The sequence below is a fragment of the Temnothorax nylanderi genome, unplaced genomic scaffold (assembly GCF_030848795.1).
Source record: "Temnothorax nylanderi isolate EJ_2023f unplaced genomic scaffold, tnyl_v1.0 TNYL_tig0077_pilon, whole genome shotgun sequence".
NCBI lineage: Eukaryota > Metazoa > Arthropoda > Insecta > Hymenoptera > Formicidae > Temnothorax > Temnothorax nylanderi.
The window spans coordinates 845,578-859,682 of NW_027249139.1; the positions used below are offsets into that span (position 1 = coordinate 845,578).

The 14,105-nt window shown below is 35.9% G+C and overlaps 1 long non-coding RNA gene across 2 annotated transcripts; it reads left to right on the forward strand.

The window, feature by feature from the left end:
* Positions 1-1,978: 1,978 nt before the first annotated feature.
* Positions 1,979-4,869, forward strand: LOC139774312 (uncharacterized). Of its 2 annotated transcripts, XR_011718549.1 has the most exons (4): positions 1,979-2,288; positions 3,051-3,205; positions 4,202-4,262; positions 4,383-4,869. It is a non-coding gene; the product is annotated as an uncharacterized lncRNA (long non-coding RNA). The 2 variants fall into 2 exon arrangements; XR_011718548.1 differs by lacking the exons at positions 1,979-2,288; positions 3,051-3,205 and adding an exon at positions 3,296-3,961 and having other exon boundaries at positions 4,383-4,867.
* Positions 4,870-14,105: the final 9,236 nt, after the last annotated feature.

Sequence of the window (14,105 nt, forward strand, 5' to 3'; positions counted from 1 at the left end):
TAATCTCTATCTTGAAAGAGACGAATGAATAAGGATCTTTATCGAAAAATACGGTTTTAAATTTAAAAAAGATTATAACGCAACGAAATTCAGAGTTCTTGTAACATAATAACTCTTTTAGACTTTTCAAGTTCAAAACTGAATAAATAAAAAAAGCATGCTTTATTTCTGGCAAAATAGAGAAAGTACAAAGTATAAAATAAAGTTATAGATAATTTATTGTCTTCAACGAGATTAATAGAGATCAGCGAATCAATATTCTATATTTTAAAACTAGAAAGAGAGACGTATCACGTGCAAATTTATACACATAAATGAAAAATTAAACTTAAATGTAAATGAATAAGACACAATAAATGATGACAGTCTGCTGAATAAATAATCTCTCCAAAAAGAAAAATCATTTATTCTTGCATATTCAAAACTAAAAAATAGTACACAGTAAGTCTGAACTACTGAATTTTATATGCAAATGTAGAATATTCGTTCATTTAGCTCCATTTTTATCATGGAATAACATTATTTTTACCGCAAGATAGAAATATACGCTTAATATATTTAAAAAAAGGAGACAGGTATTATATCACTTACTTTTTAAATTTACGAGCACCGAGATTTTCTAAAGTAATCTCTCTAGTTTTTTATAAATTATTTAGTATTGGATAAAAATGTAATTTTGACTGACATTAAATCTGTCTCATGCATAACTAAATTTCACGACACTTCATAGAGCGTTACCTAAGAAGAAACTCCAATAATTCAAGTACTTTGATTAACATTATACTCAGAGATGTGAAAGTAGCCAATTTCATGGTGCACTGAGCACAGTAAGGACACGGATCATAGGTAAGCTGCGATATAACGGAATAAAGGATTTGACAATTGTCGTCTCTCTTATAAATAGAACACGATTTATGCCTGTTACGTTAACGTATTTTTTTTTTAACGCGGATATCGGACAAATTACTCAAATTACGACGTTTACTCAGACACGAAAATTGCCCGAAATCGCGCGCATCGAAAGGGATAAACGGTTAATCCCGCGCGCTCGCATTACGAAGGAGGAAACATTCGTACAACTAATTTTCCGTCGATCCTGCCGTCGGGAGCATCGAACCGTGAATCCTTACCAAATTGGCTCCCAGGAGTCTAAGACTTTAATCAGGGTGCACGTCGAGCTCCACCGAGCGCGCGCGGGCGCGCTTTGCGAGCAGTCGATTATTTTGTCGATTAAATCCCGGGGTATATCGATCAGTAACTTTACTGCCTCTTATGATCTCGGCGCGCCGCAGAATTATGAAGTTTTTAACTTTTCGTTTATTGCTAATAATGTTGTTTGCCGGGGAGAAAAAAATAATAGACGCGAAGCGCGCGCGCAGGTCGTTATATCGATACCACTGGTTTGCAGCGAGAGAGGCATCGTTGACTCGGATTAAGTCCTCTATACCGGGAGCAGTAAGGCTCAGCAAGGCGCGCTTTTAAGGCGCATGTTACCTAATAGAGGGCCCTTACTTCTCCGGGAGAAACTTGCCTGCTCGTGTACTTAAGAATTTAATAAACGATATCACCGTCGGACTGCCAAACACACGGGGCTAAGACTTCTGCACGGCGCAGGCTATTACCCACACTGTAAAAAATCTAAGTAAAATTACACAAATAATAAGTGTAAAAATTACACAATTAATAGCGGAAAATTATAAAATTGCGTACTATTATTAAAAAAAAGTATCTTTATCACTCATTATGTAAATATACCTTCATATTTAGTAAAAAATTACTAAATGATATTATATTTCCATGAGTTTAAGTAACTTTTGTAATATTACGTAATATAATAATGTAATATTATATTATATTATGTAATATTACAAATTTTTGTAATATTACATAATATAATGATGATATGTACATATCATAATTGAATTTTTACATAAAAAAGTGAAGTTACACGAATACTGAAGTAATTGTATGAGTGGTAATAATTTGACGTGCGCGCTTATTTTTATCACACTAGCCTGTGATAGATGTTTGTTCGTGAAAAGTTGACAGCGCTGGTGAGTTTTCCAGCCTGGGCACAAAGAAGAAAGCTGCGACTGGCGGTTATTTAGCGAGTAGTCACCAACGCCGACGATTGTTTTTTATCTTGTGGATTGTATGCGTCGAGGCACGTGAAGGTGAACGCAGTGTTTGGCAAAAGCCAGAAACGTGGTGTTGTGCTGTATGCGCATTCGTGTCCAAGACTTCTCAGTGTTCGTGTTCAGACAAGAACACACGTGATCACTAGCTACGTAAGACAACATTTCTTTTTGTGCCGTGGATATTAATGATAAATATTAATAACACATATACTTAATTTATAAGTTTTTTTGGATTTATGCCTGACATGTACATCCTTCTTTCTAAGGGACATTTTGGGATGTCCTGTAGGCCTGTAAATCTTAACGACAGTTCGTCATCATTATAATGTCGTAGCGCAGTTTTTTCATACAGTAAAAATACTGCGCAACGATATTATAACGATATTATAACGATAATGCACTGTCGTTATAAATTACAGAATAGGCTCACATTGTAAAAAATTTATGTAAATTCACAGTTTTTAGTTGTAAATTCACAGTTTTAGTTGTAAATTTACAGTTTTAGGTTTCAAAATTACCCACTATAATAGGTGTAATTTTACATAAATTTTTTACAGTGACCGCGGTGTGAATCTGTAACTTGTTACGAGTCATCGTTATCATTACATTGTTGTTGTAATATATAATATAGTAGATATGACTTTACAGTCAATTTGATACTGTAAATGTCTTGAAACATTCTTCTTCTCCTTTCTTTCAATAAAGATAGAAGGAGAAGAGAAACGTTTCGAAGCATTTTTGGCGTAACGAATTATAGAATCGCACTGCAAGGAACGTACTTAAAATATAGGAATGTCTTTAACAATAAGATATTTCTTGGACATCTGGGCTATTTAGCTATTTTTCAAATATAATTTCATTTCAAGAAACGTGAAAAAAGTATGCATGTCTAATATAACAAACACATTTTAGGGAAAGCCGTATACGAGAGAGAAATCACAAGGAAATTTGTCACATAAACAGCAGATTATAAATAATTATAACTTTTATCTGGAAATAATCTGAATATAATCTAGAATAAACACTGAGAAATTGAAGAAAAAAAGATTGGAGAAATTTACGAAAACGTAAGTATTACATTATGTAAGCTTATGTAAGAGTTAAGGACTCTTATAATATATTATTTAGTATAAAATTATGTATCTATTGTTGCAGTTTTTTTTGGATCTGAAAAATTAGCATTTTTTCCACTTCCTTCTTACCTTTAGTTCCTTCTTTTATCTATTTCATTAATATAATTAATAACTCTATAATAATGTCAAAGTGCCAAATGTGTCAACACATGTTTTTTTCTATACTTTCGTATAATAAACATCAAATTTTACATAAAAACATGCCAGATTTAAGAATAATTTGTGTATATAAAAATTGCGGAAAACAATTTAACAAATATTTAAATTTTCAAAAGCATGTTTTTAGATGGCATACAACATGTAGTACATATAATACACAAATATATCATTGTAAAGAAAAAAATTGCAAAGCTTGCTTTACAAATAGAGAAAATTTTACTAAACATTTGTACCGTCATATAAGAGAAAGTAAAATTGGAATTTATTGTGGGTTTCCAACATGTAAAATCTTTATGGCCAATACTTTTGCGAAAGGAATACATGTTCTGGCATTACCAAAAATTAATGGGCCATTCTATAAGTATTTTAGAAGAAAACATGTTAAAAAAAGAAGGAAAAATATTATCTTATGGGCGTATTAAGAAATACAAAGATATTATGGATTCAACTGATTCAGTACAATTGAAAGCAACAAAGATAATCATGAGACATTTTAAAGAAGATTTTAGCGTACTTTTTAAAGTATATCCTGTAAGCTATTTAGATTAAATTTATTTGTATTAAGAGAATGCTGAAATCGACGTTTTTCGAAATTTTAAAAATATTAATAACGTAGACAATTGTCACTAACCAATTGTGTTATACTTGTCGTATTTCATATGTACATATATATTATATGTTATATATATGTACGTTTAACCTTCAATATTCTCTTAAATCATACAGACATAACTTTTAAAAAACTTTAACTAAAATTTATCTATTTCCTAGGAAGGTACACTTTTGGAAGATTTAAGTGCGCCTATTTCTGCACCATGCATTGTTATTTTAGGTATGTTTTTTATTTTATAACTATTCTACATTGAAGATTTATAATTTATAAACGTTTATTTCATAATTATTCAACATTAAAAGTTTCTCTAATTTTTACGTTTTCATGACTTTGTTACAGATGATACGACATGTTCTACATTTTATTTATTTATAGAGCAATCACAGATTGAAAGGACACACAGCTTTTATGAAGCATTAGAAATGCTAATATCTTCTTATTTCATTTTTAATATGGAATATCCAACAAGTTGCGCATGTACTCTAGAATTCCTACAAAAATATTTGTTAAATATTCATCCCTGCTATGGATCAAAATCTCTTAAGGCATCAACCAAGCGGAAGTACTTTCACTTTTCAATAAACTAAGAGACATTGAAGATGTAGATCTAAAATAACGGAACGTCGGATTCATTCGGAACGTCGGATAAGTTACTTTTGTTACTTTCATTATTATTAAAGTTATTTCTTATTAAAGTTATTTGACTATATTATAATAATATTGTTCGCGATATCGCGATATTATATATTATATACGAGATACAATTTATCAATAGATATATATCTACAATAAAGAGGCAAAATTATATTGTACATTTATTTATATATAATGTTATATCTCATGTCTTTTTATGCATATGAAATGTTATGCCTCTTTATTATAGATATATATCTACTGATAATATATATATATATTTTTTTATTTTTGTACATCATGTACACGGAATAATTTTATAACAATAGTACAATCATATTTGTACTATTGTATTAAAACCAATCTTTTTTTTCGATTTATGCGTTGTGCATAAATATTTATATAAATTACAATATAAACACGCAAAAATACAAGTTCTTAATTAAAACAGGTTATACGTTATAAAACAAAATTAAAATTGATAACCTAATTCTTTTATTAACTCTCATATTAATTACATATATATATAATAAAGCGAATCATTTAAAGTTTATATTTTTAGTTTCTACATTGTATTTTATATGACTGACTTAAATACTTTGCGATATCTGTAATAAGTATTATTTTTATGTAACACAAAATTGTAATAAACTTTATTTTGTTTTTGGTCCAAATCATTGGCTACTGTTATTACAAGTACGGCTACATATGTCTACGTATATGTTTGCACTATTAAATTTGCACCTTTCCAATCAGTAGATCATATTTTTAAACTTTTTTAAAATATATATATATTTAATAAATATATATTTATTAAATATTTTAAAAATGTTTAAAGAATATTGCTGATTGGGTTACTTAAATAAATGTAAGATACATGCTTATATTATCACAATGCGTATATCATCACATTACATAGCATAAAACAAAGATAAATTATTTTTGCATCTATTTTATTTAATTAAAAAAATAATTGTTTAAATTCTAGACGAAAAAATTCTTATAATAAAATTATAAACTGTCGGTTATATATAAAACGATAATTATTATTTTTAATTTTATTTGTTTTAGTTAAATATTAATTGAATATTAATTAAATATTTGTGTACAAAAATGAAATTAATACGAAATTAATACAATTAACTAATTAAAAACTTTATTATAATTAATAATCATTGTTTTACAGAAGTAATGATAATTTTCTTAGAAACATTTTATCGTCTTAAATTTAAACAATTCTTTATCTAATTGAATATAAAATCTATTGAGACCAGTAACTTATATTTGTTTAATATTATGTATATTATTTTAAGGTTTAATATTATGTATATCATTTTAAGGTTTACATGTTAATAATGTTAATATTTTCAAAATAAAAATATGTTTTTGGCATAAGGTAGACCGAGGCGAATCGAATCATAGGGCGAATCGGATCAAAGTAAGAATTGAGATTGTATTTGTTACATTCATTAATATATCTAACTATGTAAAATACAAATAATAATTATTTGTATTCTACATGGTTAGATATATTGATGAATGTAACAAATATGATCTCAACTCTTACTTTGATCCGATTCGCCCTGTGATCCGATTCGCCTCGGTCTATCCTAGATTGTGAATTTTATACTTCAAAACCGCAATATTAAAAATACGTAAAACAATATTACGAAACGTATTAGTAAATTTATAGTCTCTAAATTTTAAATTTTATGTTAGAATTTATTTAAATACAAGTATAGGTAAGTATTAATACATAAACATTTCTGTACATTTATCTACTTTTGTAAATCTAATATTTTAATTTAGAATATTACAAATAAAAGAAATATTATTACATAAACGTTTTGTAAATTTACCTTTAACTTTAAATTTACATACGCGATTATTTTAATTACTGTTCAAGAAAATAAATTTACTTACAAGCAGGAATTTTACTTATATAAGTAAATTTACACCTATAATAGTAGGTCTCAAAATTACTCATTCTAATAGTTGTAATTTTACACGAAAATTTTTTACAGTGCAGCAGGCCCTCCCTGGATGCAGCCGCGCGTAAATCCTGCCCACCTACCTTATCGAGGGTTTTCTTGCAGGACCCCGTTTCACAAGGTCTGCCCAACAGATTTCCGGTGGAAAACACCCGACACGGTCGACGCTGGACGTCTATGCGTAAACAACGCCAGTCCACGCCTACGTGTGGACGTATGCAAACGAGTATTGAACATCTATCCAACAATTCCGTGTTCGTTTTACGTGCAAACGCGCGCGCGTGCTCTGTCGTTTCCACGCGAAAAATACAGAACGTGAATGAATCAATCACGAATTTATTCTTTATTGTTATCCTCTATCGTTATATTACTTATTCTATTCATCCAGTATATCCCCGTTATTGCGCCACATGTTACGTCAAAAGCCACGCATTAAGGAACGATTGATGGTTAATATTTTAAAATAATCTCGTAAAGACGGCTCGGGTGATCGACGGATCCCGATAAGGCGCGGAGCGACAATTGCCCCGGAGCGATTTCGCACCGCGAAAGAGAAAAGGGAAGTAGTTCCACCGAACGAAATTACCGCGCGTTGCATACAATGGGCGGATCTCCTTCTCGCCGATAGCGGATGATAACGTCGCTGCATTATTCAAAAATAAATCCCCGCGCGCGATCTCGCGTTTTCATTGTGTGCGCGTGTAATAAATGTTCTCGAACAAAACGCATCCTTCTAGGATGAAGGTGGAGACAGAGGGAGTCGGGAAAACTTGGCGAGATAGAGATGGTCGTTTCCCCTCGTCGAACAAGTACGTAAGCGTTCCTTCTGGCATGCCTTCAATTTAATTAACTTTGTTATTTTATTATTGACGCCAATCATCGAACGTGACTCTCTGGAATCTCTCGCAGTTTTTAAGTGCATAACCACCGCTGTCAAAACAGTCGCCAAATGTTATACATGTGCATCGATGATCTGATTTTGACCTTTCGCACAAGAAAGAAAACTGTAGGACGGGACGGAGACAGGAATATAATATGTATGCAAATATTATGAGTCCTCGCTATGCAGTCAAACGTAAACAGAAAATATATCATCTTGTTTTATATCTTTTCCTGATAGGACCTCCGACGCGTTAAATATCAGCGAAAAATCAAGCGTAATATTTTATCGTGCTCTAAAAATATCATTTAGAAGCTTGTAAACCGAAGGAGTTGCACGTATGTGTTTATTCGAAGAATCGTCACTCTACGGATAAACATTGTAGCGAGGAATCTGTTTAGCATAACTTAAAGAAATTAAAAATAATTTCCGTCAGTTTCTGCTGTTAGTTAAACAGCTGTAAAAAAGATTTAAAAAAAGTTAAAAGAAGGCTATGAAGGGATTAAAGCTTATTTGCTATCACGCGGCTTAATCTGTCATGATCGCACGAGAGAGACGTCCATCTCTATACCTATATATTTATTAACGGTTTCCCCCTTTTAATTACTATAATAACTGCTTCTCTGCAGCAGTTGCCAGCATCTTTCTGACGTTATCCGTCGCTGTGTGTACACGCGCCGACTTTATCGAAAGACCTGTCTTTTACATCTTGTCAAATAATATCCGAATTTTTCGAAGATTGAGAATATTATCGAAAATAGCGAGGTCAAAACGAAGCTCGCGCAGACTTCGTTAATACACCTTCTTTACAGTTTCTGTTCATAATATTCTAAGTTTTCTCGAGTGAGAAATCAACAGGACGGAGATATATTTTTACAGACGTCCTACTCGACGTTACAACGACTATTATGCCCACTGCCGAAAAACCAGCGGGTAAGGATTCAGTCGCGTCTCTCGTTAATGAAATTTTATTTATCGCGTTCACGCACACACACACACACACACATACTTTGGATTCTCGTCCTTCGTCCAGATCAGTGATCTCTCGGCCGATTTCGCGATGCGTCGCTGAGAACGATATTTAAATCCTCACTTTAGCTTTTCCGAAAGAGCGATATCTCAAAGGATACGGAGTCGTGGCCTTTTCGTAGGAGTGATTGATCGTGCGTCCCCTTGAAACGTGTATGACCGTCGCGGCCAACGCGGCGTGTCGAGCGAGATGCGCTGCAACGCCGAATTTATTTATTTATTTTTTTTCGTAAATTGCGAGCTATACGCGTGAAACTCTGCGTTAAATTAAGAAACGTGATTCAAGTAGTGGCAGGGATTATGCGGGATACGTGTGACTCAGAGACATCAAGGAGGAACGAGGAACTTGAAAACGGATGGCGGCGAAAAACGATAAAGCAATGACACGGTACTCGGCGACCGCTGGCTTTAGCGTCTCCTCGAGGACGCTTCTCTCGTCGGGCGACGTCATCTTTTTGAGAGCGCACAGCTGCAGGCGGAGAGTGTGAGTCGCAGACAGCCCGCAGGAGCCGCCGCGCGTCGTAAATTTAGTCCGCCGAGGCGGACGCGCGCATAGCACTTTATTTCCCAGCACGAACGAAAAGCACCAGTCACCGTCGCCGCCGCTCCGCGCCGGTCGGAGCCCGCGACATTTGGCTGAATTATAAGTCATTGTAAGTAAGTTTACTATCGATCGACGCGCCGGTATCGCGTCGCTCGGTGGGAAAGCCGCGTCCGCTGCTTCTCGAGAACTCATGCTTATTAACTCTCGAGAAATGGAATGCATCGCGCTGATCGTTTCGTTCCGATACGACGGTAAATGTTATTAAATCGCAAAGATTCGTGGGCAAATATATATGGTTGGTCGCGCACGAGTATATAGACGCAGAAGCGATGGATATTGCACATTTTAACCGTAGATTGCTCTCGAAGGGGAAGAAACCGTTTTCTGTGTACCTACCTACTGCATCGGTCGCTTCGCGGCGAAGCGAGACTTCGAGAGGAGCGTACTCCATCGGTTAGAAAGCCGTCGAGATAAAATATCAATATAATTATCGCCGTTGACTATTAACGGCGAGAATATATCTAATTCTTCGCGATTTAATACAACAGGTTAAATCTCGGCTGTAAAACGTTATTAAAATCTCGCGATTTCGAATGCGAATATAGAGAGACGTACGTCAATCAAACATCGTATTATCATAAGTGTAAAAATATATACTCGAAAAAAAAAAAGAAATTCTTTTAACAATCTCTGTAACACGACGGCATTGTAACATTTATCGCGGTAATATTTTGCTATACTTAATAGCTGTCCGACGTGAATTCTGCAACGACAAGAATAGTTGCGCTGACTGTGCTTATATTGCGAGAACAATTGAATTTGCGAATTCAAAGTTGATTAAAGTCGCCGAGCTTAGCGACGATCTGTCCATTAGCGTCCGATATCGACCAATTGATTCGAATAATTGAGATGAACAGTTCTCTTTTACAGACGCTCCGTACATCTGTAATATCGCAGCCCGATACGATCGATTGCATGGCATGGAAAAAAAAGAACGAGAGTAAGGTGCAACCGATCGCCTGTTGTTCACAATATTGCAACGAAATCGATGAAAATTTCAGCTCCAGGCTCCTCGCGTGCACGAGAAACCCGGTGTCTCGGGAGGCTTCAGACGCGGAAAGATCGTTATTCGGCCGGAGCGATCGAAAAATAAGGTGGCAGGTGTACGCGCCGACGAAGAATAACTCAGCGACTACCTATCTTAATAAAATGAGAAGATGGCACGACCGAAACTAGTTATGATACGCGGCAGCTGTTCGCGTTTGCTTCCCGAGAAAGAACATCACGATTACGTATAAATATTGGAAAACTTATATTCTGCCGGAGAAAGTAATAATACGGGATGTGTGTGTATGATAATTGGATGCGTGCAAAAAAAAACAATAAAACACACACACATACAAGACGCGTAAAACCGAATGTAGCGGCTAATTACACAAAATCACAAAGGCTCGTGAACGGTTCAATTTTCGAAGCCAATATATTTCGTGGGAATCTCTGCATATTCTATGCAAATACGAGGAGCGATGAAGAACGGTGCGATATCTCTGACGTGTGGGAAAACAATTTACCTGGTCGGAGAGGGCGGACGGCGTCCGACAATTTGGCTATATCGGCCGCGTCGTAACGAACAATTTCGGGATCTGCACGTAAGAGCCCAAAAACAGGAAATCACGTTCCTGGCGTACCCCACCTCCCGCTGCACGCGTGTTCTGCCGCCATCCGGTGAAACCTCGCCCGGTAACGACTTCCGGAATCGTATTACCGTGTGCTCCTGAAAGACGAAAAAATAAATCCAATAAAGCCATGACAACGTCGATCGCATATCTTGAAACGCTCTTATCTTTTGACAAACATCGAATGGAATACTAATTATAAGTATACAGCGTGTAATATTGAACAATTTAATTCGACATGCTTACGCTGTAAACACAATTGCGCGTGCAAAATTACATTCTATTTATAAAGTCATACGTAGGAAGAAAATTGCGTGAGCGTAAAAAAAGATTCAAGGTGGACAATAGCGCGTTCGTATCTATTTTCCTTCCGTTGGCGTTGGCGGTCTCGGTCTGTCTGAACAAATTAAACGACCCCGCATTTTCTATGCGATCCCGCTTGCAAGTATGTAAGGTGGCTCGCGTTATCAGGAGCGGATCAATTCCTCCCAACCTGGCGACACTGCAGGCGGCGAGTATGTAGGTCGACTTTATGAAAAATTCTCGGGTTAAAGATAACGGCCAAGCCGCTCTCGTCCGTTGTTTCCAGGCATGCTCGACTTCGTCACGGCTTTTACGAACCCTATTAATCGATGAACGAAGCCAAGGTTTTAGGACACTCTGAAACTTAATTCGCCCGCGAGTTCTCTAATTTTTGCACCACGACAAGTATTAAGGTGACGATATTTGAGTAATCGTCCCTTTTTTAAGCTTTTCTCGTTCTCTCGTCCACTACATTATGTGTATCTTCTCACACTCTCCAAATGAGAGGAATGCCGATAATTCGAAATTCGAGAACATTTTGTATTCTTTAGACGTTTAGACAATCCGGAGCCTCTTGGACGGAACGCGTAAAACAATTAATAATGTAATAATAAATATATATATTATTGATATTTCTGAAAAGGCCAACGGTGCCAGATCCTTCCAAATGCAACATTTTTATTACACACGAAACCGTCCGTCATCGAATCTTATTCGGGATTTCGAAAGGCAGTCATTACTCGCAACAATTTCGTAAGGTTTGGACAAGCAGGCGAATGTAACCGTTATTAACAAGCGTGGCGCATTATGCGCTGTGATTTTCGGCACGGCGATCGACACGCTCGATCACGGCTATCGACAAATATCGCGAACCATGTCGAATTTGGTAATCTTACATGGAAAAAACGAGCGATGACTAAGCGCCATCGTTCCGGCACCTTGCGTCCGTTTTTACGATTTCGATCTACGATCGCGTCCTAATTACGATTCTAGATGAGTATTAAACCCGTGAAAATCGGATTTTGTCGCTTTCCCGAACAAATTGATCCAAGTTACTTCGGACAGTCCACCAACGTTGAAAATGATTGTCCAGCGGCTGAGGCCAGATCGATGTTTCGTTTGGTGACTCGCTGCGATTTTCGGGACGGGCTCTAATCACTCTCAAAGTATCGCAATAAACGACGACATTAATTACTAGGGCGCGCCGGTCTTCTATACAGGAAACCGGCTGTACTACTAGTCGGCCGACGTTTTTGTCATGTAAAAAGACAGGAGATGAACGCTCGATCGCCCGTCGCGTCGGCCCAATAATGATTGTACGGTGAACACTCGACGGGCAGTTGCTACGCGTTCCACTTTGCTGACCGTTCGCCACGATATTCGCGCGAACTATTGATAATTCGATTACAGGCGCGATCTCCAGAGATGAGCAATGTCGATGTACAATTATTGCAAAAAAAAAAAGAAAAAAAACGGTGACGTAAATATTGGGTGGAAATATATATAGACGAGCTGTTGCAAAAGTTGTTAAATACATCGAAAGAGTCAACTGTTCGTTGCTCCCGTTATAGTGACAGATTTATATCTTGAAGTCTATGAATTTCAATTATAGCACAATATCTGTCAGAAGACATTTATGTATGACATAATGCAATATGAAGGTAAATATAAGTTGTGATAAAAATGATTATCTCTTCCATAAATATTTAAGTAAAAATAATAATAATTTTTAGAGAGATAACGGGACATCAGAAAATCAAGAATTCTCGGAATATACAGAATTATTGAGCCATCTTCTATCGAGTTTCAGTCGTTCAGTAACATTCAGCAAGTAGCAATTGTTGCGAGGAAATATGAGGAAAACACGAACGCTTTACGCACATAAATTACACAGGAATAATATACGTATTTAATTAATCTAAGTCGATGAAAGATCTTATAGGCAACGCCGTTAATATATGACTGTCAGGAAAGCGTGTTAAACAGAGCAACACTTAAGCTTTTTAACATGCGCGCATGCTGCATATTACATGCGGCATTGTTTTACAACGACATTCGCCGTCATAATTCACATGCGTTCAGCGCGTCCGCGTGAAAATACACAATACAATTTGGAACGTTCAATTTCTCGCGCCTCTCGGCAAATCTCTCAAGAGCGTGTGACCCAACGTGAACCGCCAATCGATATATAGGCTAAGCCGGCTGACGTGGCTGCAAGTTTTTCATGCGTCACGTCTATTAATGCGGCTGTATATACCTGCCTGCGTGCGTCGTTTTTTTTTCGTGCGAGGTCTGCCAACAAAAGTATCTCCACGCGGAGAAAATACATGCGATTACGGCATATCTAAAAATACTGGATGAATTAATATTTAAATTTAAATTCGTTGAAATAATAAAATTATATAAATTTAAATCGTGCCAGAGGCTATAATCGTGTTAAAATGCAATTTGTTTTATAATGTCACTATTACTATTAATGTTAATGACCGCGTATTCAAAAATAGAAAAGAAAAATATCGAGAAGAAATGTGATATTGATTTCTTGCAGTTTCGGTTTTTTGACAATAATAATTGACGACTTATCCTTGCCAGTGATAGATTCACGACGCACGGCGCTATATAAAGATTGAATAGCAAACGATCCGTAACGCGAATTAAATTAATTGCCTATAGTAGAACAACATCTCGACCGGGACGAAGCACAGCAAAAAATGCTAATCGCTTCTACAGTTGCGTAAGCGAAATTAAACAGGAGATCACGAGGCGCGTTTCGACCTCGTTGAAACGGTCGACGTGACTGCCGCTTACATTAAGCTGCCTACTGTTGCAATGTTTCTACGCGAGTAGTTTTTAATAGTTAATCTACGTACGAGTGACCCCGAGACTAAATAACATCTTTTTTTTACGCAACGCAATGTGACCAAGTCGAATAACCATGTATGAGTCCGATAAGGATAACGCGCCGTACTATCGGGTCAAGCCTGTAAATGTATACACAGTGTATCG